The sequence below is a fragment of the Acanthochromis polyacanthus genome, chromosome 1 (genome assembly GCF_021347895.1).
Source record: "Acanthochromis polyacanthus isolate Apoly-LR-REF ecotype Palm Island chromosome 1, KAUST_Apoly_ChrSc, whole genome shotgun sequence".
NCBI classification, from domain to species: Eukaryota; Metazoa; Chordata; class Actinopteri; family Pomacentridae; genus Acanthochromis; species Acanthochromis polyacanthus.
The window spans coordinates 47,020,509-47,046,693 of NC_067113.1; the positions used below are offsets into that span (position 1 = coordinate 47,020,509).

General features: G+C 38.5%; 1 protein-coding gene across 4 annotated transcripts in view; it reads right to left on the minus strand.

Annotated features, from left to right (window-relative positions):
- LOC110968973 (plexin-B2-like) overlaps positions 1–26,185 on the minus strand; it is a 276,716-nt gene that overhangs the window by 139,295 nt on the left and 111,236 nt on the right. For all 4 annotated transcript variants that reach the window (XM_051949135.1, XM_051949126.1, XM_051949127.1 and 1 more), the window contains one exon: positions 19,254–19,305. The gene's annotated coding sequence lies outside the window, so the exon portion shown is untranslated. The remainder of the gene's footprint in view (positions 1–19,253; positions 19,306–26,185) is intronic.

The following is a 26,185-nucleotide window of genomic DNA, read 5'->3' on the forward strand; positions in this document are numbered from 1 at the left end:
TAGACCTTTATGGAACTGAAACCAGATATTAGCATTCAAACTTCTTGTTCCTCGATGATGATCAAACTGAGAACGCAATATTCCTGATGTTTACGAGGTTTTATTGGACTTATTCACGATCCTGCACATCAAAAAATGGTGTTTAAAGACACCCCGTGTGTTAACATGCTCTTACTTCTTCATTCTTACTCTGAACGAGGGTAAATATAAATTAAAAATGACAGCGAAATGAAATCAAACATCCCTTTGATGGCTATTATCAAAGCAAACTCGGTGTAGACAGAGAATGGTGTGGCATGAGGGCTCACGATTTACTCTGAGATTAGCTTTAAAAAAAAAAAAAAAAAAAAAACCTCAAAAAACAGTTTGAACAGGAGCTTTATAACATTGTGGGACCTGGAAGGGAAAACGAGCCAAAAAGTCTGGAACTGCTGGCGACACAAACAAGACTAAACAGGAAAACAGCATCTCGAGACTGATAAAACTGGGTTTACTGCCTAAAAACGCTCCGTTTTGACCACCTTGAAGTGCTTTAAAGGCCTGCAGTTTGCCGTTACAGACATTTTAAGACTTTCTCAGGGCCTGATGAACAAAACACAAAAGGAAAATAATAGTTTCAGCTCGCACAATGCTGGAAAATAAGACCCCCGACGAGGAAGGCAGCGATGGAGAGAAGAGCGGTGAAATGGTTTAATTCAGAATGATGACAGCGGATGATTCAGGAGATCAAAACGATCTGGGAGATTAAAAAAATCCAGCCTGTAGGAAATACGAGAGATAGTAGGGTGGAAGAGATCTTGGAAAGTAGTTTCATTATCTTACTCAATCCCTCCCGAAGCTTTGGAAAAGATGTTTGAATTGAAGAAGTGCGCTCCACGCACACACAGGAAGAAAAAGAAATGTAGCTCTGAGGGGAGATAATCTTTAGAGAATAATTTTATTCTCACATTAAATCCTCCCAGATGCTCCCAAAGAATATCTGAATGAATGAGGAAGGAAAAAATAAAAACACACACATCACACACGGCTGAAAAACACTCATTTGTCACGGGTTTCGTCACACAATCGCACACACACACACACACATATGCAGGAAGCAGCCTGAATGTGTGCCTTTGTAATTATCTTTTCATGTCACTTCGCTTGATTCGTCGATGCTCTCTCATTACATGGGTGTGCGTCTGTGGTCGTGTGTTTCTGCATGTTATTGTGTGTTGCTGTGTGTGTCCTAACCCTCTCTCTCTCTCATGGCATCCGAGTTCATTAATTTTGACGGCGCTGTATAAACTTTAAACTCCTCACGACTCCCGTGGGAAGCCGATGCCGCCTTCATGCAGATCAAACTCCTCCAACAGTGTGTGTGTTTGTGTAAATGTGTGTGTGGTTGTGTAAATGTGTGTGTTTGTACAGATGTGTGTGGCCACCAGCAACACAAAAGACTCATCTAGACCTACAGTCAATGATTATACTCATTTTAAATTAATTTGTCAGTTAGTTTTGCAATCAATCGATGAGTTATTTTGGCTTTAAAAGTGCCTGTTTGGGTCAGTTTGGGTCATTTTAGATGGAAATGCTGCCCACATTGTGAGATTCTGTCCAGAATATTTTGCATTGAGGAGCCAAATTGAACTTTTGTGAAATATTTTGGTTGATTTTGAGGCTTCAGGACAGCATTCCTATATGTACAGACTTTTTTTTTTTTAATCTGTGAGGGAAAGTATCCATTTTATTGTTGACATGGCCAATGTAAGTTTGAGTTTGTTGAATAAAACAGAAAACTAAAGGATGTTTGGGTGCCATTTCAGGAAATATGTTGTTGCACCATCTGAGAGTTTACTTATTGCCATTTGGGATCCCAAAAACTAAGTTCTGTTAAACCTTTTGGCTCGATTTTGAGAGTATCTAATGTTTTCACGCCATGGATTTTCAGTGTTTTTTTTTAGACGTTATGTTATTTGGGACCCAAAGTTAACATCTCAAAAAACATTTTGGTTCAATTATGAGAATTCAGGCCAAGATATGTAGCAAACAGTCACGCGGATTAAATTTTGAGGAAAATATCCACATTATTATGGACATGGTTTGGATATCTTCAAGTTTTGCATTGATGGTTAAATAAACAAAGTAATTACAGGATGTTTGGGAAACTTCTCAAATCTTGGAATTGTTGTGTTTTCTCATATTTTGTTCAGAATTTTTGGTATTTAGGAACCAAAACTAACTTCTCTGAAACATTTTGGTTAAATTATAAGAATTCAAGCCACCATATTTGGTAAAACGAAGGCCATGTGGTCCCAATTTTGAGGAAAATATCAATATTAATCTAAACATGGCTAAAGTATCTTGTGAGTTTTGCAATACTGGTCGAATGAACTAAATAGATGTTTGGGAAACTTCCAATTGTGTCATTTTAGGAAATATGCTCTTCTACCATCTCTGAGTTTAATTATTTGCTCTTTGGGATCCCAAAATTAACTTACGGAAAATATTCTCGGAAGAATTTAGAGAAGTCAAGTCTGGCATACTTGATTGCAAAACTAACATCTGTTAAACATTTTGATTGAATTTTGATAACTGGTGCAGACATATTTTGGAAAACAATGGTCATGTGGACTAAATTTGGGGGAAAACATCCACATAAATCCTGACACGGCCAAAGCATCTTTCAGTTTTGCATTCATCATCATCATCATCCTTTACACCAAGTGGTGTGTAGGGCAGCGACAAAGTTCCTCCACTTCTGCCTGTCCTGGGCCAGCCTTGTCAATGAACTCCAAGAGTGCTGCATGGCCTCCATCTCACCCTCTACTGTTCTTCTCCATGTTGTTCTTGGTCTTCCTCTCTTTCTTTTGCCATCTGGGGTCCAGTGCAGTGCTGTTCTTGTGATTGACTGTAGGTCTTTACGGAGTGTGTGTCCAATCCATTTCCATCGTCGCCTTGTGATGATGGTGCCCATGTCTTATTGTTGGCATTTCCTTAGCAGTTCTTCATTGGAGATCTTTTCGGGCGAAAATATTCTTTGAATTCGCCGGAGACATGTGGTGTGGAAGGATCGAAGCTTGAAAAGATCTGCTTCCGTCATTCTCCAGCATTCTGCTCCATACAGCAGTGTTGATACAACGCAGCTCTGGTATAGTTTCAGCTTGGTGTTTGTGTTGTACTGTGTTGATCTCCAGACATTATTCATTCCCCTAAACACATTCCTTGCCTTGCTTAGTCTACTGTGGATGTCTTCTTTTGTGCCGCCCTCAGGTTTGATGATGCTTCCCAAGTATGTAAAGCTATCTGTTTATTGTAGATCTTCTCCATTTACCTGAAACACAGGAAACGTTTTGCATTTTCGTCCTCAAAGAACATTTGACATGGGAAGCCGTTTTATTGTTTCAGTATCTCCAGATATTTAATTCCCACAGCCATGAAATTTGGTGAGAACGTAGGAAAAAATTGCTTCCAACAAATTTAAATCATTAATTGACTCCAGCAAAGGAAATAATTGCAGTTATTGGCCCTTAAAAATGTAGAAAAGTGCCAAATTTGGCAAACAAGGGTGGTACTGTGGCTCTAGAAAGTTCCTGCAAGTGTAGATATACGGCTGTGCCCAGACTTCCTACTAAATGTAAAGTTTCTAGTTGACATTTTACCAACCTTTGAGGCCTCTAACATCAGTAGGATATGATGTGTGGCAAATATGGCAAAAAAAAAGTTTCCAGTTGTTCAAATCGAGATGGTATTGATGCCACAGAAAGTTCTTGTTTTGCCATACTGAGCATGCAAACTAGACAAATCTAAATTTAGACATAATGATGGTGCTACATGACAGTTCAGCGTCCTTCGCATCAACGTACAGTATGTCATCATGTTTCTCACATACATGTTGCTGTTGTTTCATCACGGTCCTGTGTTTACGTCGCCTTTTGTTTCATCGCGTTGCATCACACCAACAAGGACAAATCAAACGCATCCAGATGGCGAGCGTCTCCCGTAACTCAGCATCCAAAGGTCAACCTCCTCTGAAGTGCAGCCGGCTAATTAATGACCTGTCAATCAAACATCAAAGGCGACACCCAGGAGGGGGAAGCGGTCCATATTTGGACACCTTCCAAATGACACGAGCGTGAACCGACAGACTGCAGATAAACTCAATCTGATGAGCTCGAGGGGTCCGGCAGGAATAAAGACTGTCAATAAAAACAGAGTCAGTTACACCTCTTCTGTCTGTTAAGGCGCACAGCAGAACTTCAGGTTTGAATTTCCTGTGGTTCCTCAATGACTGCTGGGAATTTAAACTTTCTACTGAGGCAGAGCCATCACAGAAATGTTGAGTTCTCCAACCTCCCACATCACCTGAACTACCCACAGTGAAAAGAAAAGCAATGGATTATCAATACCACCCATCTAAACTGATTTATGTTTGTTGGTATGAATATTTTCAATCTTTCAGTCACATCTTGTGGTCCTCATTAGATAAATTATAACTGCAAATGGATCTCAAGAATTTTTGGTCAAACTATGACTCTGAATGTCAGTAATATATCGCCATCTAGGGCTGCAGTCAACCAAAGAAACTCTTAGTGGACTCAAATCGAATCTAAAGTTCCACCAATTAATTGACAACATTAAAAAAATGCTTATTTTCCATAGATGAACTAAATGCTCCACAGTATGCCAGTATACCTTATTAGCTCCAAATAATCCTAAATTCACATAAAAAGCTCGTATTTAAAGCATACTAAATCATTTGAACCTGGTTGTTTTATACAGAAATGATATGAACAGATTCTGCCCAAAACACAAATATATCAACTGATAAACGAGCAAAAAAAAAAAATCATTTAGGAATTCAATGCAGAAGTTTACACTTGACTTTTTCTCCATTTAAACAAAGTAAAGCCCCATGACAACTTCTTTAACAGGAGTCAACGCTCCATAAATGATAAATTAGTTTGGCCTAGCAGTCTATATTAGGCTATACCAATATAAACCTGTAAAAAAATGCTGCCAAAAATAAACAATTAATCCTGGAAGACTCCTGATTTAATGCTTTTCACTTTAAAATAACACCAGCTATTGTTCGACCTGATCGGTCTTTGTCACGGTGCTCCTTTATGCTGCATTTGATGGCATCTGGGAACTTGGCGTTTCTAGTGTTTGACTAGAAAAATGTAAATAAACATCACCAGATGTTCCACTAAAGTTTCTCAGTCATTTTGTGTCATTCCCCCTAAAAAATCCAATGTAAATTTCAGGCCTAACTGCTCGCTCCCTATAGCAACAGCAGATGCCAAAAAATTATCACAGTGTTGAGCATCCAAAAAAGCAAAATTATGAATAAGAAGTGACCAAAAAGAGAAGCTTTAACATTAGAAGCAACGCTTACTGGACAAAACTACGTGGCTACACAACTACACTGTATTTTCAAATACTTTTTGCGAGGAATGTTTTGTTGTTTTGAGCATATTTTCTGTCCCAAGAAGAATTAAGAATTTTTGGAGTTAACTTTGGTTTTCTGTCATTTCACTTGTTTTCTGGTTAGGTCGAGCCACCAAAAACAGCAAAATCGTCCACATTGTTTGGTATTTTTACCTAAATTACTTAGTTACACAACCCTTTAAATACAAGTTTAAAGCTTCTCATCCATATTCTAGGCTACCAGGAAGCTTTTTGGTTGGACTAGAGCAACCATTGAACCAGGACACAATAAATTTTAACACAAATGTAAAACAAAAGACAAAGTTTAAGGTAAAATTCACAGATTTATAAAAATCAATGACCCTGAACTAGAAGAAGGCAACAGTAACTCCATGTTTAGCTGTGTTTGTGCTGTTTTCTTGATTTCTTTGTTGATTATCACTGTTTTACATTAGAAAACAAGGCCGGACAGAAGAAGAAAAGCTGCTACGAACAAGTATTTTGCCTTTTAGGATGGCCGCCATTTAGTAGGAATGAGACTATTCAGGTTGAATCAAGAAACTTTCCTGGCTCTTCTGCAGTAAAAAGTGCCAAATGTAATGTGGTCCCAGAAAGTTCCTGTAAGTGTATGTATACAGATGTGTCCATATTTCCTACTAAATACAGTTTCTAGCTGACATTTTACCAACTTTTGAGCCATGTAACATGAGTAGGATACAATGTGCGGCGAATATGGCAAGAAAAGCTTTCCATTTTTTTCAAATCAGAATGGCATTTTGGTCAGACTACAGCAACCAATCGACCGAGACACTATTAATTTTAACACAAATATAAAACCAAATGATGAAGATTAAGGTAAAACTCACAGATTTATAAAAAATTTATGACTCTTAACATGAAGAAAGCAACAGTGACTCCATTGTTTAGCTGCGTTTGTGCTGTTTTCTTCTTTTCTTTGTTGGTTGTCACTGTTTCACATGAGAAAACAAGGCCAGACAGAAGAAGAAAAGCTGCTACGAACAAGTATTTTGCCTTTTAGGACCGTCTCCATTTGGTAGGAATGAGACTATTCAGACCGAATTATTTTAACAAGAAACTTTCCTGGCCCTTCTGCAATAAAAAGAACTCCATTTGGAGGCAACAGTGACGTGTTGTCTGATGAGTGTTTTGTGTGCAGAGAACCTTTAGCATCGCGGAGATTAAACAGTCAGATTACCTGTCAGGAGGCAGAGGAGTTTCATGATTAAAATGGATGCAGCGTTGTGTCGTGGATCAGAATTCTTAGAAGAGGTTCAATAACACCACTGTTTACAGACTCATTATTGTGTGCTCTGTAATTTAGAATTTTGATTAGGCAGAGGGAAAAACTTCACAGTTTTCAGCTTTGGGGACGAGGAGACTTATTGCATTTGAATATTCTCCCGAGTGTCTCTTATCCACAAAGCCCATAGTTGCTTGTTTTGGCCTTTACAATCCGGATTGAATTGTGTCTTTTCAGGCGGAAATTCAAAATAATAACCGAGGGCTTAAGGGGTGAAGACGCTTAAGTTTGTTTAAGTTTCCGGAAGACACAAGTACACACACACACAAAAAAAAAACAAGTTTCTGCCTGAGCAAGAAAGAGGACACTTGTCATTTACTGTATTAACATGAGTCAGTGAAGCTCACATGCAAAAGACATTAAACATAAACCTGTTGCTACAGAGCGAACGCACACACAAGAGTCCATTTTGGCAGCAAGAAACGAAGAGAATAATAGAGAAAGAGGCTGTGGAGAGCAGTGGAGTGAGCTGTTAAAGCCATCAGAGGCAGGGAGGGTCCCCGCTGTTGTCCATAAAAGCTTAAATGTAGCCGACAGCTTAGAAAAGTCTGCTTCAGTACTTTCCCCCCCTCACTTCTTCCCTCCCGGTCTGCAGCATTTCAGCGCTCATGTATAATATAAATGAGCTGCAGGTATCCCTGATTCAGCTACTTTCTGTGATCAAAAAGGAATCAAAGGAATGACACAGGCGGCTCTTGCTGGGTAACAACAAAGCGCCGCCGTGGACCGTGCACAAGCCGACAATAAATATATTCAATGACATCCAAAAATCGACGCCTCGGGGTGCTCGGTCCGACCACAGGCGAGCGCTCAGCAGAAAATAAGGAGAAGAAAATGAAAAAGGAGAAAAGACACAGCTGCTGAAATACATTTATGTATGAAGAGCTCTTTGCCTACACAAGGCCACACTTTATTACGGTCAAATGGCACATAAGCAGCGAGAATTCATAGCGCAACTAATTAAAGCTTCGTAACTTATCCTCTTTAGCTTCTCATTACAGAAATTAGACGACTGATTGATGAATCCCCGCGGGTCAAACATGAGCGAACTAACAGTGAAGGACATCGTCACAAACAACGCTCAGCTCAGCTGCTGCACGAAACCTTGAAGGAACTGAAGCATCCGGAGGAAAAGATGTTTCAGGTCTCTGAAACAACTTGTGTTGCACTGGGGAAGCATTTTGGTTCTTTTTGCTGCATTAACTTAATGGAAAAGAAAAAAGAAGAAATCACCAAACTTACATCATTTATCAGAGCCACAAAAAGAAAGTACTGGTCAGACTTTCAACATATGACATCAGTTTCCATCAGGGAAAAGAAGCCTAAAATTCAAACGCTTTAATCTACAAGAGTCGTTCCAGAAATCGCCAAAAATAAACCAAATGCAAGAACCAGACTCTGTTAAAAAAATAAAAATTCTGAGCTCCTCAGTGCAACTGAGAAGACACAACTCACTCAGCTACAACCAACAGTCATTTGACAAAAGTGTTTCCAGCTGAAGGGCAATCTGCAATATTCAGCATACTTCATCAATAGAATTAATGCAGCATGGCTCAGAAATAGAGAGCAGAGGAGCAGATTGTTGGAGATACCAACCAGTCAGTATGGTGAAACATCTTTCTACAGATGATGAGCAGAGACTCAAAAATGGTCCAAAACAACTCAAACTATCCATAGAGTCATTTTAGCGAGTTTAAAGTACTTTCTGACTTTTTTTTTTTTTTTTTTTTGGTTTGGTATTTCAGACAGATTTTTAGTCATTTCGGACACATTTCAAGTTATTTTAGAGTTGCTTCAAATCATTTTAAACAATGTCAGACTGAGAGGAAAATCAAAGCTACTGGATCTATAAAATAAAAGCAGCATGGCTCAGAAAATAGTGAAGAGTGAAACATCTTTTTACAGATGACGAGCAGAGTTGAGTTAAACCTGTTGAGCTTACAGAGGCTATAAAAGTGGAGATAGTTATTTACATGAGGAGTTCTTGTTTTTTTTGGAAAAATCTTGAACAAGATGACTGAAGGCTTTATCAATTTCTGTAAAAGAAATTCCACTTTCACTTCTCTACTTCTAGTCATGGTTGAGCAGTTTCTATAGAGGTGCAGGACTTTGAAAAATGAGCACACAGAGAGTTAAAATGGACCAAAAACCTGTTTCACAAAAAATACAAGATGAAAGTTGAATTTCATTGATTATTTCCTTGACTACATTTGAAATAAACTGGATCAAGTGTGCACAGTTGTTACCAACACTGGACAAAATTGTGAACCTACATGTCATGGATATTTTCTTCTATACACCATGCTGAATGTATCTCCAAGAACTTGCTCCTCTCTTTACTGTTTTTGAGCTATGCTGCACTTACTTTACTCATCCAATATGTTTTATTTTCATCTAAAGCTCTCCAGTATATTTCCATACTGGTATCCTCTCTGCTCTGTGAAAACACTGCCTGCAGTTCAGCCAAATGTTCAGTAAATTTTTGTCACTTGACTGTTGGTCGCAGCTGAGTTGCTAATGGCTTCCTGTTAGCAATAAAGAGTGCAGAATTTTTAGATTTTTGCAGAATCTGGCTAAAGAAAATGGTTTATTTTTGACAAACTGTGATGTTGATGAAGCATCATGATTTTTTTTAAAGCTTACATTTGGTAAATTTTCCTGGAAGACCTGGAAGTTACACACAATTAGTTTGAATGAATCATGTGAGATAATAAAACAGATAAAAAATCTCTGGGAGTCTTTGAAAGTTAAAAATCTTACAACTTTTTCTGTTTTCACAGTTTCTGGTTGATACATTTAAAATAATTTGGTCATTTCTTAAAAAAAATAGCAGGTTTTGGGGTTTAGAGGATTAAAAACAATCGAACGTGACTTTAAAAAACATGAAGGAGCCTCTTTGACGTGCTCAGAAAATATTGCAAAAATTTGTGCAAAAAATAGGAATTTATAAGAACATTTCGTAGTGAAGTAAAGTTGAGAACAGCTTAAATGGAAGGAATTCTGTGTGCAGAAAGTCAAATCAGAACAATTGGAAAGTTGAAAATCTGACAACTCCCTGTTTTTGCAGTCATTTTGGTGTTTTTTTTGAAAGAAATAACATGCTTTTCCAAGCTGTTGGTAAGATTAGGGGTTCAGAGGGTTCAAAAGCAGGAAAAGAAGAGGATCTGAGAGCTAAAATACAACAACAGCAGCAGGTTTCCTCCTAAAAAGCAGCAGAGCAATGAACATCTAGCAGCCAAAGTGTTGACAAAACAAACGAGCGAGCAACTTTTCTCCTCCTCCGGTCCAAACCCAGAGCGACTTGGACGAGTTGGAAGACGGAGTATAAAGAAGCCACACTCTGCTGGCTCAAACAGAAGAGAAAATACGAAAAGAAACCACACATGAGCATCCATTCATCCACGCCCTCCACACACACACACACACTAAAATACTGGCAGCCATCCTCAAACTATTCAATCACACCACACACACATAAACACACCACGGCACCAGTTGGCAGCTGATAAAAGTCTGCTCCAAGTCATCAACTTCGCCTCTCTGAGTCTCTGCAGACCTCCAGTTTTCTCCTCTGCTGTCCTTTCTTTTCATTTCCATTCTTTTTCTGCAGCTTTTTGGGAATTTTCGAGTATTGCTACCAACCAGCGGCTGCCTCCCTCCCTCCTCTATATCATTAAGGCTTTGAATTAATGAGCTGATTAAGGAGATGTAATGAAAAAGACGGACACACACTGAGTTCTGGCAGGAACGGGGTGATGTTTGCCATCTGTGTGACAAAAATAGAGTCCAGTCCAACTTGCGCACCTCAAATTTCACGCTGCGATACAGTTTCTGGGCCCCAACCCAAATACAACAGTCAGCCGGCCAGACGCAAACACACAAACCGAGCCCGAATCGTGTGCAAAACCTCCAGCAGCGGTGAGGTAAGTGATGAAAAAGATCTGCAGAAAACCCAATGAAAACCCTCCCTGATAACTTCCAGTTCTGTTCCTCGTGCTTGATTGTGTTTCTCTGGATGTTAGTCACTCACTGGCTGATGTGGCGTCGAGAAGGTCAGTATTGATGTTTTCGGGACTGGATTTGCTGAGAGTTCATCATTTCTCCTTTGAGTATTGACCTACAGTGTTGCTCACTGAGGGTCTAAGCAGCTGTTTTCATTCAATGAACTCTTTAAATACACAATAAAGGAGATAGAAAGAAAAAAATTGCCCTTTCCTCGCATTTTTTCGGCGACTGTAGCTGGGAGTAACTGCAGAGGAGGAATGTGTGCAGCAAATGTCAAGTTATTAGAAAGATATTAACCCTCTGGATCCCACTACAGTTTGAAAGGGATGCGTTTTCTAAAAAAAAAAAAAAAAAAACGGCAACTGAAAAGGCCAAGAGAATGGTAGTCCTCACATTAACGCGTCTGATTTCTATTTGCAAAATGAACCACGTCTAAGCTTCAAAAGTCATCATATTTCATCAAAAGTAACTTTAATCAATTCTGTAAAAAACCAAAAAATTCAGCTCAAACGAAAAGCCACCAATCACTCGGCTACAACCGATGGTCACATGACAAAAAAAATCAGGAAGTGTTTACACAGAATACAAGGGATAAAGAGGAAAATCAAATCTACTGGATCATTACACTAAATAAATGCAGCATGGCTCAAAAACAGTAAACAGAGGAGTAAGCTGTTGGAAGATACATTCAACACGGTGAAACATCTTTCATTCAAACATTTACAGTATGTCGAGTTTTGCCTGTTCTGTCACACTTAGTACCCACTAAGGTGCATATCTTCATGCATTATTAGGTATTGTCTTCCAGACTCTGTCTTAGGGTCATCTATAGCTGCCTCTTAACTTAGCCACTAGCCATTAGCCACTGTGGAAGCAGATAACATTCTGATTTATGGGGATGACTGTGCTTCTTGTTCAGTTTCTGCAGGTTGTTCCTCTGCTAGTGAGTTCTGTCTCTCAGAGAGACCAAGTGTGACTATGTTATGCAAAACTGACACCAAAAACAGCAACAGTGAGCCAAAAAAAAGCATATCTTTTAACCACATTATAGATTTTCACGTCTCATTCAACAACTTTAACCACCTTCTCAAGGTTACATATCATATGTTTGGTTTTTTGCACCATCTGCGCCAAAAACTACTGCAGACTGAATTCACCGTCTAAATATTCAACAGAAGACAAACCCGCCTCAGTGTGTTTACATAATGTTTAGTTCTCTGCTGTCATTTATTTCCCTCCACAGTGGTTGTATTGTTTCTACTCGGGGCCTCTGGAGCCTCCAGCCGGATCAGGGGCCCCATCGCTCCTCACACCCCGCTGATGGAGCCATCTGCTGGGCTGCTTCAGCGGCAGCCGGCCTCAGGAAGCTCCACAGCGGGGGGCTGATGAGGAAAGATGCTGCTGCTCACGACTCTGTCTGATCTGGTGTGATGGAGGAAGTGCTGTGAGGTTTATTTATAGATCCAGACACCGAGACAAGCCCGAGTCCCAGCGCGAGTCTGGTTCAAGTCGAACCTCAAGACTTGACAAGTCAGCTGAGTACAAGTCACGTCTCAGGTGTTTTTTTAAAACTAAGTCTAAAGTTCCAGTTGATACAAGTCGAACCCAAAGCTCAAGTCTCTTCATTCATGAGTCTCAAGTCAATATGGAGCAGCTCTAGTCACCTTAACTCTTTTCAAGACAGATCTGAAAATCAAATAGTGTCAAAACAAGATTTAGATTTAAGTTTCAAAGCTAAAGTCAAGTGTTGTCAAAACAAGTGTCGATCAAGCTCCGCGTGTTGTTACAACAAGTCTCAAAACAAGAAAAACTCAGGTCTTAAGGTGTGTTTGGCAAATCATTGGAGACAAGTCCATTTTAACTTCGAAATTTCAGGTCTAGTCCAAATTAATCACCAAGTACTGTCAAACCAATTTCCAAGTCAATCTCGACAAGATCAAGTCTTAAAAAAGCATATATCAAGTCGAGTCCCAAGTCAGTTCAGAGGAGTCAAGTCTTTAGAATCAAATTCATCAAGAGGTTCAAGTCAAGTGTCAGATCTTGTCAAATGAAGTCTACAATAAATCAAACAATCAATCAGTCAAACTTTATTTGTATAGCACTTTTCATACAAAATTTGTAGCACAAAGTGCTTTACATAGAAATAAAAAGACAAAATAAATTAAAAATGAGAAATACAACCACCCCTCCAACCCACCAATCCACCTACAGCAAACACACTCACTTATACACACACACACAAAGATATGTGGGACAGATTTTAACAGAAAAACATAAAAAGAGGACTGAGGAAACGCCATCTTTCATTAAAAAATGAGGGAACACTGGAGCTAAGACTAAAATAACAATACAAATAAATAAATAAAATAAATAAATAAAAATGAATAAATAAGATCAAATGGTATTGATAAATATGATTAGCTAAAAGCCAGACTAAAAAGATAGGTCTTGAGTTTTCTTTTAAAAATATGAACATTAGGTGCTGCCCTCAGGTCATCATACACACGTGGACAAAATTGTTGGTACCCCTCAGTTAAAGAAGGAAAAACCCACAATTCTCACTGAAATCACTTGAAACTCACAAAAGTAACAATAAATAAAAATTTATTGAAAATTAAATAATCAAAAACAGCCATCACTTTTGAATTGTTGATTAACATAATTATTTAAAAAAACAAACTAATGAAATAGGGCTGGACAAAAATGATGGTACCCATAACTTAATATTTTGTTGCACAACCTTTTGAGGCAATCACTGCAATTAAACGATTTCTGTATTTGTCAATGAGCGTTCTGCAGCTGTCAACAGGTATTTTGGCCCACTCCTCATGAGCAAACAGCTCCAGTTGTCTCAGGTTTGATGGGTGTCTTCTCCAAATGGCATGTTTCAGCTCCTTCCACATATGTTCAATGGGATTCAGATCTGGGCTCATAGAAGGCCACTTTAGAATAGTCCAACGCTTTTCTCTCAGCCATTCTTGGGTGTTTTTGGCTGTGTGTTTTGGATCGTTGTCCTGTTGGAAGACCCATGACCTGCGACTGAGACCAAGCTTTCTGACACTAGGCAGCACATTTCTCTCCAGAATGCCTTGATAGTCTTCAGATTTCATCGTACCTTGCACACTTTCAAGACACCCTGTGCCAGATGCAGCAAAGCAGCCCCAAAACATTACTGAGCCTCCTCCATGTTTCACCGTAGGGACAGTGTTCTTTTCTTCGTATGCTTGGTTTTTGAGTCTATGAACATAGAGTTGATGTGCCTTACCAAAAAGCTCCAGTTTGGTCTCATCTGTCCAAAGGACATTCTCCCACAAGCTTTGTGGCTTGTCAACATGCATTTTTGCAAATTCCAGTCTCGCTTTTTAATTAGTTTTTTTCAGCAGTGGTGTCCTCCTTGGTCGTCTCCCATGAAGTCCACTTTGGCTCAAACAACGACGAATGGTGCGATCTGACACTGATGTACCTTGGCCTTGGAGTTCACCTTTAATTTCTTTGGAGGTTGCTCTGGGCTCTTTGGATACAATTCCAACGATCCGTCTCTTCAATTTGTCATCAATTTTCCTCTTGCGGCCACGTCCAGGGAGGTTGGCTACTGTCCTGTGGGTCTTGAACTTCTGAATAATATGAGCCACTGTTGTCACAGGAACTTCAAGCTGTTTAGAGATGGTCTTATAGCCTTTACCTTCAAGATGTTTGTCTATAATTTTTTTTCGGATGTCCTGGGACAATTCTCTCCTTCGCTTTCTGTTGTCCATGTTCAGTGTGGACACACCTTTTCACCAAACAGCAGGGTGACTACTTGTCTCCCTTTAAATAGGCAGACTGACTGATTATGAGTTTGGAAACACCTGTGATGTCAATTAAATGACACACCTGAGTTAATCATGTCACTCTGGTCAAATAGTTTTCAATCTTTTATAGAGGTACCATCATTTTTGTCCAGGCCTGTTTCATTAGTTTGTTTTTTTTAAATAATTATGTTAATCAACAATTCAAAAGTAATGGCTGTTTTTGATTATTTAATTTTCAATAAATTTTTATTTATTGTTACTTTTGTGAGTTTCAAGTGATTTCAGTGAGAATTGTGGGTTTTTCCTTCTTTAACTGAGGGGTACCAACAATTTTGTCCACGTGTGTACATCATACCATCCAATGGGACAAGTACAAGTTATGAAAACAAGTCTAAGATCAAGCAATAATTAGTCAATACAAGTGCAAATCCAACCTTACGTCCTTTCATCACAAGTCTCAGGTCAAGGACAAAGTCTTTACAATTCTCAAGTCAGTCTGGACAGGTCCAAGTCATCTCAAGTCTCAAGGTGGTTCTAAATATCAGTAGTTGCAAGTACAGCCAAAACAACCTTTAAGTCAATTAACATAAGATCAAGTAAAGTCTAAAGCCAAGTCTTAGGCTTTGTCACACCAAGTTGCAAGTCGACGGAGACAAGTCTATGTCAAGTCTTTCAAATATCAAGTCTTGAGTCTTGTCAAAACGAGTCTGATGCAAAGCCCCAAATAACTCGCTACAAGTCAATATAAAAGCCAGTTCTTTCAGGTGAAGTCCCAAGTCTTGTCAAAACAATTGTCAAGGCAAGTTAAACTTAAGTCTCAAGTCAGTAAGTTTTCCAAGTCTTGAGTAAAATCCCAAGTCAAGCAAGACAAGTGTATGTCTTGGAAAAGCCAGTCCAGTCCAATATCAATTACGATGGAGCCAAATATTTCAACTCAAGTTCACCAAGACAGTTCTAAGTCAAGTCTTGAGATGTAACAGAGAAGTGTTGTCAAACAAAGCTTCAATGATGTCCTAGGTACTTTTTTAGTCTTCCAAGTTCCAAGTCAGTCAAGACAAATTCAAACGGGTAATCAAGTCTTCCCAAGTCAATCCAGACGAGCTCAAGTGTTTTAAAAGCAAGAATTAAGTCAAGTCCCAAGTTAGATAAGACAAGTTTAGTCTTTAGTCTCAAGGTTATCGAAGAAACTGTTAGTCAGGTGTACTAGCACAAGTCCAAGTCAAATCACAAGCCTTCCTGAGTAGATTACAAGTCACTTGCAAGTTTTCCAGGTCTCTGAATGCTGGTCTACACTCATTTTTTAAGCTTTAAAGTAATTATTTGCCACTAAATGATTTGGGGAGTTGAAGACAAAACAATTCTCACAGCACAGATGGTTTAACTTTTTTTTTTACTTCCACAGCTCTGCTCACAAGCTAATCTAAGATTTGCTTTTCAAATAGAAAATATTATTCATATATTTTGTCCAGTTTGAATTACAAGTGAGGTCAGCTGGTGAATGTCGACTAAATACAAGATACTGGAGTTGATACGACTGCGGTTTGCACTGTAAAATCAAAGTCAAACAGGTGAAAATAATAAATCCGAACTGAACAGGACTTATCTGCCGATGGTGGTTCACCTCAAATATTAGATCCACATGAACAATTTGACCCTGAGAAAACCGATATTTGGAAAGACACCCACACATACTGGCTCTGGCTTTTTGCTTTCTTAAGATTTGAGAGAGTGACAAGGAACAAGCTCCCACAGAGGGCCGAGAAAATGAAGCAGTTTATGGGAACAAGAACTATTTTTGAAAAAACACGGCGGATAACACAACAGAGGGGAGATTGAGAACCCAGAGTCGGGAAGGAAACAGTGATGGATGGAAGACAGAAGGGAAAGTGGAGGAGAAACGAACACACAAACTCAGACTGCAGCGACACGCTTTAATATGAGCTGGCAGCCTGCGAGCCAACACAAGCAGATCATAGAAACCAGTCATTCACACCAGACGACCATTCAAATCAACTGGTCACACTGGGTGGTTTCATTTCAGTCCAGTCTGGAGCTCTGAAGACCCTCAGCGACGTCTCTCTAGACCCAGAGAGCCAATAAATTATTCCACTAATTGACATATTTAAACTATCTTAAAGACTTTTCCTTTTTTTCCTGCAAAAGAAAAACAAAACTGGGTTGATTGTCGGCAGGGTGAAAAGTTTTGGGGTTATGAAGTGATAAGAGAAAGCTTTAAATGACCAAAATAAGCCAGAGATGGAAATCTGTTGGTGCAATCTTCTTGTCTTTACTTGACTGACACTTTATCAGAGAGAAAACCCTAAAAATGGAACTGTGTGCTTCAGAATTACAGGACAAAACTCCAAAATTAGAGCAAATTATTTGCTATTTTCAATGAAATTCAAGATTTTCAACAATTGACATTTAAGAATAAGTGTATACAATGAGTCTAAGTCTGGATTTAAACGTTCACGTCAGTGGTTCTAGAAATTCATGCCTTCTTTCTTGTGTTCCAGTCTCATTTTTGATCTATTATTGGTCCATGAATAGTTTTCACTTTGTATATTATTTCACAAGTCTAATAGTCAAACATGAATGCAGAGTGTAAATCTGAGTCAGTGTGGCTCAACAATTGGGGGAATTTTCAATATAAATATTGATGATTTATTATTAATCAATTAGTTATGTTAATAATTTAGCCAGTTCAAAATGCATTAACTGATACTTGTGGTGGAAAATGAAAATCAGTTGTAGTACCTGGCTGCTCCATCAGGTGGCATATCTTACGGTTTAACACTGTCCCAACCACAGGAGGTGGACTTTGTGGAATATTGTTGGCGGTTTAGCTAGTACAGAGGCACCATGACAAAGTTTCCTGCAAAGCCAGGGAATTCATGTTTTCGCCGGTAAACATGAGCAGCTCCTTCAGCGGCAAACAGACATCCACCCTGCAAGAAGGAGCACTACCGCAGGTCCTTCATCCCATCTGCTGTAAGACTGTCCAACAGCAGCATCACTGGCTGATGTTAACATAAACCAGACTTAAATCATATCATCATCTCAAACCACAATAAAATTTGTCATTTTTGCACTAATACATCTTTGCACTTACATATATTCCACAGCCACCTTGTATTCCTGTTGTTTCCAGTGTATTGGTGCTGTATTTGTTCATTCTCATTCTCCATTCTTGTATATATTGTACATATTATCATCATTATAAGGCGTATGTTTATTGCTGTACTAGTTATTGCTGCTGGAGCAATGTGAATTTCCACTGGCATTCCGAGCAATAAAGGATTATCTTATCTTAAAACTGTCACATACGCACCTCTTTGGAGTTTAAATTTCACGTAGTCGCATTTGTGCAAGTGCACAATGATCGCTAGTCTGATTTTGGGCCCTGTGGTCGGCACAGGCAGTTACTACATAAGCATTTGGAGTTGTAAATAGAACTTTTTCAGTCAGTCTGAGCTGTAAAACAATCTGTTTAGCTGTTTTCAAATGATGAAACAATCCAAGTCTGATTATTTCAAAAAATAAAATGGAGGAGGGAAAAGTGGCTGACAACATTCAATAATGATGGCTAACAGAGTCCTAGCACTGCAACATTAAACGAATGTTAGCCATGATTATGATTTTGGTTTCCTTTGGTTGAATAAACACAATCGACTGTATTTTTAAAGTTTAAAATGCTCATAGAAAATCAGTTGGGTTAAATTTGAGCTAAACTGACATTAAAACACCCGGTTTCTATATTATCCATCAAATTTTTGGTAGAAAAATAAACTCCAGCTGCCTGGTTTATGCATTATATAGAATATAATTTGTATTTTACCTCAAAGAGATCGTCACAATTCAGGTGAAGATTATTTTATGCCTTATTTGGATACAAAGATTTGTATATAATCCTAATTTTGTGGTAATTTTAATTCTACTACACAGTGAAAGTTGACCTGAACTGATGTTAAATGATTAAATCACAAATAAAATCATAATATTTGCCAGAAAAATCACAGTTGGGACATTCAGATTTAGTCAAAGGTGTCATTCGCCACCATTTAAAGGACAAAATAAAGAGCGTGTGTGTGTAAAGAGCTTTTACACACACAAACCACTGAACAAATTTCAAAGCCAAACTACTGCCTTCTCTTTACAGTGAAGCAGCTTTAATCAACACCACCAACAAGACTGCCTCTGGGTTAAAAAAAAAAAAGCCGGTATAACATCACTTAAACCCGACCGACTCGCCCGTGGGTCGGTCAATAAAAATTCATGCTGCCCAGCGGCACGTCCTTCAAAACCTCATTTCAAATTCTAGTGGAAATCCTAAAGCGTCCAGAGATATCAAACACAGCGGGCAGAGGCATGAGGAATAATGTGTGAAGATGTAAACACCGTAAACCCGCAGCTTCTTTTCTCAAACCAAATCGGGGAACATAATGGAGAATTAGAAGTTGTTCCAGCGAATAGAAGCAGAAAGTCGACAGAAGGTGTGTTCAGGGAGTCGGTAATTGGCTGATATACGAGGAGAGTGTTTGCATGAGGGGCAACAGAGGATTATTCTTTTAGAAAACTGCCCGAAGCCTCCAATTAACCTCTGAACCTGCAACCTAAAAACCCCTCCGCAGGCCGCCAAAACCGACAGCCAATAGGAAACAGCAGCACAATGCTTTGTAATGGAGGAGGAGGAGGAGGGGAAGCAAGGAAAAAGAAGTCTTCCTCACCTGTTCAGTGTTCAGGTCCGTTGATCTCTGATGACATCAATCACTCGCTTTCCTACAAGAAGCACAAAAATAAAAAAATAAAAAAACATGAGTTATAACCCCCAAAAATAAAAAAAAACTGTTTGAGTAAATATGGGATTTGCAGCAGAGGCCATTAGTCATCTGATATCTCGCCGCCCAGCTTGGATTTGCTGAGAGCTGAAGGGATGAATGAGCGGCCCGAGGGCAGCACTAGAGTTACGGGTCAGAACCAGGTGGCATATTTGTTCCTGATTAGCTGAAGGACCACAGAGGCTCATCGGGTTTCGGTTGCCGAAGCCGCCCGAGGACATTAGCGGCAACGACCCGGACCTCCTCGCTCTCTGCAGCGCTGCTTATTTTATACATTTTAATGGGATTTAGTTCAGCTGCTTCTGTGATCCAACAGTTTTCCAATCAAGCTGTTGGGACAGTACAAAGGTATTCCTAATAAAATAGCTTTTATGTAATGTCATATTTACATTTTTAACTAATTCTTCCACACAATTTGCTTCTAATTTACAGTTTGTCTCTGTTATTAAATAAATACCTATATTATTACTGTTAACCATAAAAAAAAATAACAAAACTGTAAATTTTGTCCACAGGTAATTTCTTTGCATTGGATTTTTCTTACCTTTTTACTGGTGTTTTTTGTGTTACTTTCATTTCCATAATGAAGGGATTTTGTCGCATATTTCTTGGGCGTTTAAATAATTTTAACTGCAATTTATTTTTTTAAGTTAGTGTAATGACCAACTATTATCACCCAAAACGCACTAATATACATTAGAAACATTTTTTGAAGATCGGTAAATGTGTACGAACATTTGTAAATGTGTACAAAGACCCATAAATGCGTACAAATAGCTGTAAATACGTACAACAATCCATAAATATGTACAAAGAACTGTAAATACAAACGAAGATCCACCAATGCGTACAAAGATCAGCAAACACGTATGAAGATCCGTAAATGCATACGAAGGTCTGCATATTTATGGATCTCTTTATGTATTTACAGACCCAGCCTGTCCTCAAACCAAAAACAACCACATAGGTCGTCTGTACACGCCCGTATTACTACTGAGTGTTACGTTTTGACTATGCGACCTCTGGCGGTTGAGTAAATATCGACACTCCAGTGTCGCAGGTGAAACGTCACCATGAACAAACCTTTATCTAACACTATCCCTATCCCTTTCCCTAACCCTAACCATAACCCTAAACCCGTGCTGGGAAAGTGAGGAAAAAGCCGTTTCACGAGGGAAAAGCCGTTTCTCGAATTAAATCCCGTAATGCGTTCCTTTTCCGCGTAGGGGCGCTAACGTAAATACGCTCTCATGGGTCGTATTCCGGTGCACGTTACATACGACCGATGTGGTCGTATAAATTGGAGGACGTTGCACAGACCGTATTACGATCTTATTACGTGAACTTCGTCCAGCAGTTGGGGAACTTCATCTAAATTTTGGAAGCTGCTGCAGAAAAAGCCTGGTTCCAGTGAAGTCGGGCTCACATGCACAGCACAGTGACAGCAATGTTAATTAAACCTAATTAATTCACAGAAACTGCCAGAAATCTTGTATTATCTATCAGAGAGAAAAAGCATATTACTGCCTGGAATAATGACAAAAAGCTGGAGCTCTGCCTGAGTTTAAATAGAGCCCTTCATCAGGCCACGCATTAAACTAAAGGCATTTTAATTTGTGATAATACGAGTGGAGAACCTTCTTTTTTCCTTTTTTTCCTCTCTCATAACGATAACAGTAATGCTTATAGGCACACCAGGCGCTAAAATAAAAAGGACTTTCTAACTGGGAAGATAAAGGGGGAGAAAAAAAAAATCAATTTGGGGAGTAATCTTCATAATGAGACAGCAGAAAAGACAAAAAAAAAAAGGAAAAAAAGACGCCGCCAGCGTATAATGAACAAAAAGCCCAGCCGAGGTCCAAATGTTGCTGAATAAGCTGGCGGTAATACAGTTCGCAGGTATCTTCATTTTCATTTCACGAGTGTCGCCGCCGCCTTTCAGTTCGCATTGAAACAAGTAGAACAGACTGCGAATGTGTGGTGAAGTTTGTTTGGCAGCACTTCTAACAATGCTGAGGCCCTCGGTGCTCTCCGGCAGAAAAGCCCGGTCTGTCTCGACTCTATCTCAAAGAACCATATGCTTCTGGATAGCAGCCGCCGAATCACGTCCATATGCCTCAGCATCTAACGTCCGACATCTACACATCCAGATGGCCGAGCATCACAACGCTTCCGTCCGTCGACACCAAGTAGCTCGAAAAAAAAAACCATAAAAAAAGACAATTAACATTCATTGTGTGGACTTTAGAGACCAACCGCTTTACAATTACACTGCAGTTATGGTGTTATAAGTGCAAAAGAAAAGGCGTTTTATTTTAAAAGAGTGACGTCGGGGAATAAGAGGGAGCAAAATAACCCAAAGGAACGGACTAAATCTGAGGCGACAGATGCGATTTCTTTGCCTCCTTGTTTGTTTTGATGCTTTTATCCGCTGGATTTTTGTCCTCAAGAGTGTGAAGATGACAATAAAACCCAAATCAGACCAACTGTAGTGGTTTTTTAAAAGGAGCTAACAAAGCCAGACTCTCGAGATCCAGAATGAACTTTTTTATCTGGGTAAAAGTTGTTTCCCCATCATTATTTAGTTGGATTTGGAATATATGCATTAGATCATATTTACACTATTTTCATGCTTTAAGAGGCCTCCAGAAAGCAAATACAAGTAGATTTTTCAACAGTAAGGGATCTGCATCAGCAATCTTTATGTATATACGACCACGTACGGACAAAAGGTCACTAGTTTAGAACTTTCAAACTCCAAGTATTGATATTATGGGGTCTTCAACTGAGGTACGGTTAACCTTAGTGTAAATAATAATAATTAGAATTTTGCTGAATTTTTAATTGAAAAAAATGCAAAAAATATACTGTGAATTTACGTTTTTTTCAGTTGAGGTCATGTTTACAACACTTAAAAAAATAGTAATAATTTTGAAGAATTTTTCTCACATTTTACAGGTAATACGCCTATAAATAATAATAATAAATATATAAAAATAAATAATGCGATAATATGAAATATGAAAGAAAACATGTAGAATAAGCAATAAATATAAAGCATTTCTGTTTAACTTTCATAATCGATTGATTTGGTATAACAAGTTGTGCCACAAAATTAAAATATTGATTTTAAAGTGATTAATATTACAATTTTCAGACAAACTATAGATAGTTCAGCAAAAAGATGTGAAAATCTAAGACTTTTTTCTCTTTCCGGTCATCCAAAAGCTATAATACGGTCTGAATTATGAGTTTAAAGATTTTTGACAGTGCAGGAAATCCAGCGTATGTCGCAGATGTCACTTGACACACTTACATAATGGGACAAGTGCTGCAGGAGCACTGGGAGCAGAGCATCGCCGCACAAAGAAACTACTTCAATGGAAATAGCAGCCAAAATTAAATCAGGTTGTTACCCTCTATCAATGATTTGTTTATTGTATTTGCGTCAGGCTGTATTGCAGGGGGCAGCATTACTAGACTCACAATATATACTTTGCGTCTATTTCAGGGATTAAAAATGTTTTCAGCGAAACACAAGCGGGGGCTCAATTATCCTTCATCACAATCAAAAATATCCTACTTGAGAACGCCTAGTTTCGCACACATTATCATGCCCAAACAAGGCACTTTACATTCCTAGACACTGCAGCATCCATCTCTAATGACGTCCACCGTGAAGGAAAGCAGGATGTGCTTGCTCACACTTCCAGGCTTTAGATAAATAGCCCAGCTTTTACTGTCCCTGGGGCAGATTTGTTTTCACAGCGTCCACAAAGAAAACTATCTGCACAACATAATCAGCCAGCGTTCATGCTCCAACATACAAACACAGGGACGCCGTTTGTTCAGAAACTCTTAGTTTAAAGGACTGAATCGGCGACCAGACGGCGGTAATGTGAACCATGGATTCGGCTGTCATTCGCTTTTGTGAGTTTAAGTCATGAGGTTTACATCTGAGTGGTTGGGGGGCGGAGAGGAAGACGATGTTGGAGGTGGTACATGCAATCCTGATAAGTTTGTTTGGCGAGAACGGTGAGGAAACAACAAAAAGCAGCTGAGATATTCTACCGTGAAGCAGCAGAAACACTGAGTTCATGTATGTGAACAATGTTTAAGCTTCTTACACCGTTACTCAAAGAGACAAAGTTCACTTTGATCTGATGTCAACTAGAATCAGTTTAGTTGCCAACTGAAAGCTGTTTTATGTGACAAGCTGGTTTAACAGTTAACAGGATATTCATCGGACATATCTGGAGTTTAATTCTTTCTAGTCAAAAAAGGATTTTAGATATCCACACTGACATTCTCCCTGTACAGAGCTGTAATTTCAAGTATCTACAATGATTTTTTGGCCCCAATGACATATTGACTCCTTTTCAAACACTGTACGCAAAAAAAAGAGAAAATACTTTTTTTTAAAAAAAGAAAAAAAGAAACCCACAATGAAAATCTGGCAGCAAGAGCACGAAAATAAATATTGTCAAAATGTTGACATTCAAAAAAATAAATAAAAACAGTGACATTAAAATAAAATAAAAATCTGTTTTAAATGATTTAAAAAATAGTGTCATTTTCTACTCAAATGCTGTAAAAGAAGAGACAAAATACAACAAATAAAAAGAGGAAAAAAGAAAGAGTTATGGTTAGCATTGCGACCACAAAAGAGACGGAACTGTCACAGAGACCGAAAACTACAAAAACAACACATAAATGCCACAGAAACCATCACAAAATAAGTAATTTCAGAAAACAAAGACAAAAACAAGACACAAAAGAAAAGGCAAAAACCAAAATGACATAAATGACAGTTAATGTTAAATTAATATGAGAAAAATACGACACAAAACTGTCCCAAAGAGACGTGAAATGGCACAAATGAGACGGAAATAAAAAAAGAGACATGAAACAACCAAAACAAGACACAACATGGCAATGAAAGACACGGCCACAAGACCATGAGAGAAACAAAATTGTTGCAGAGACAGAAATTGACAAAAACAAAAAAATAACACAAAACGACACAGAAAACATCATAAAACAAGAAATTATGAGAAAAACAAGACACAAAACAACACAAAACTGTCCCAAAGACACATGAAATGACACAAATGAGAAACAAAAGTGATGAAACAACAAAAATGAGACAGAAAATGACAAAAAACAACACAAATATCACATGGAAAATGTCATAAAATAAGTTTATGAGAAAACAAAATGAGAAAAACAAGACACAAAACAGGCAAGAAATAAAACGACAAATGAAAGAAAACGTCAAAGTAAGCAATATGAGAAAAAAAGTGACACTAAACTGTCCCAAAGAGACATAAAATGACAAGTGAGAGACGAAAACGGAAACGAGACATAAAAAGACAAAATGAGAGACAAAACTGCTGTCTTAAGTAAACTTGTCACGTGAATGAATCAGGAAAAGACATTTGTAGACAATTAAATAAAGAAAACGTCATTTAAAAAGTCTTTGCATCTCCTCATCTAGACGAAACCACAACCTCTGAGTTTTTAAACTAAATCTGTGTCAGCATTGTCTCTAGAAGTCTGAGCTTTAGCGTCTAGGGTAGTGTGGATAGTTGTGTTTTAAAACAACACGTCAGTGTGGACGCTGGTTTTGTCCGTCACACTCATTTTATTGTTGGAAACAGCTGCTTTAATTGGGGAAAGTGTGTCTGCTGGTTGGTACCACATGATCCATGGTGTGTTTGTGTCTACATGTGTGTTTGTGTTTCCTGTGGAGGTCAGACAGAGAGCAGAGGGCGTCGCCGCCAACAATCTGGACCTGCTGAGCTCCCCCGTCTGCTTCGTTCACAATTTAAGCCCAAAATGGGAAAGAAAATTAGGATTTATGCCGCCACTGCTGCTTCTATAAATCTCTGCAATATAATAATGCATTCAATCCATGGCTAGGGCGCATTATTGGTCCAAAAAAAAAAAAAAAAAAAAAAAAGATTGAAGTGTTGGAAGAGGTTTGTTCTATAAATCAAAACAAGGCGGCGCTCTGGACCTTCTGCTCTGATTGACAGCGGTTGTCGAGCGGCATTGAATGGAAGCAGATGACCGAGGCTGAGGGAGGTCAGAGCAGGGTGAGCTGAATGCACAATAGCCTCCTGAAAATTTAATACCACTCATGGAAAAGTTTCAGATGTTTTCGGCTTCTTCACCGTTTTGCCCTTTTGTCTCCCCACATAGTGTACGAGGTGGATTTTCCTCTCAGATTTCACAAAAAAATGATCACAAGTTTGACTCTGTGTCTTCTCATTGTGGTTAGAATTAACTAATCTTTAAATGATCCTTTAAAGAAAACCTCTTAGACTATCATTTGGATTGGAAGTTCACTTGACAAAGCTTTACTTCTGCAACAAAATCCATTTATTCAAAATGACTGGCAAGGATCTACCCAAATATTCTGCATTAAATTCATCTTTCTTGAACTAATTACAAACGGCTGGTGTTAAAAATGCATGAAGGGAACTGTAGCTCAAAGATTATTTTATTAGTTGTTCAACTTATATGATCATTGATTCATCTGTTTGAGTAAAAATTTCACTAATTCCAGCTTCTTAAATGTGAATATTTTCTGATTTCGTCTCTGGAGTCATCTTGGGTTGTAGGAAATACCAACATTTTCAATCATTTTTCACCATTTTCTTAGCAAAATAATCAATCAATAGATTTAGAAAGCAATTGACAGAATAACTGGCAACTAATATAACTGGATAACTACAAAAAAAGCAGTGGCTGAAGTCGTTTAAATAAACTCTTAGGGGCTTCTGAGCGATTATTATGACTGCAACTGATGATTGTTT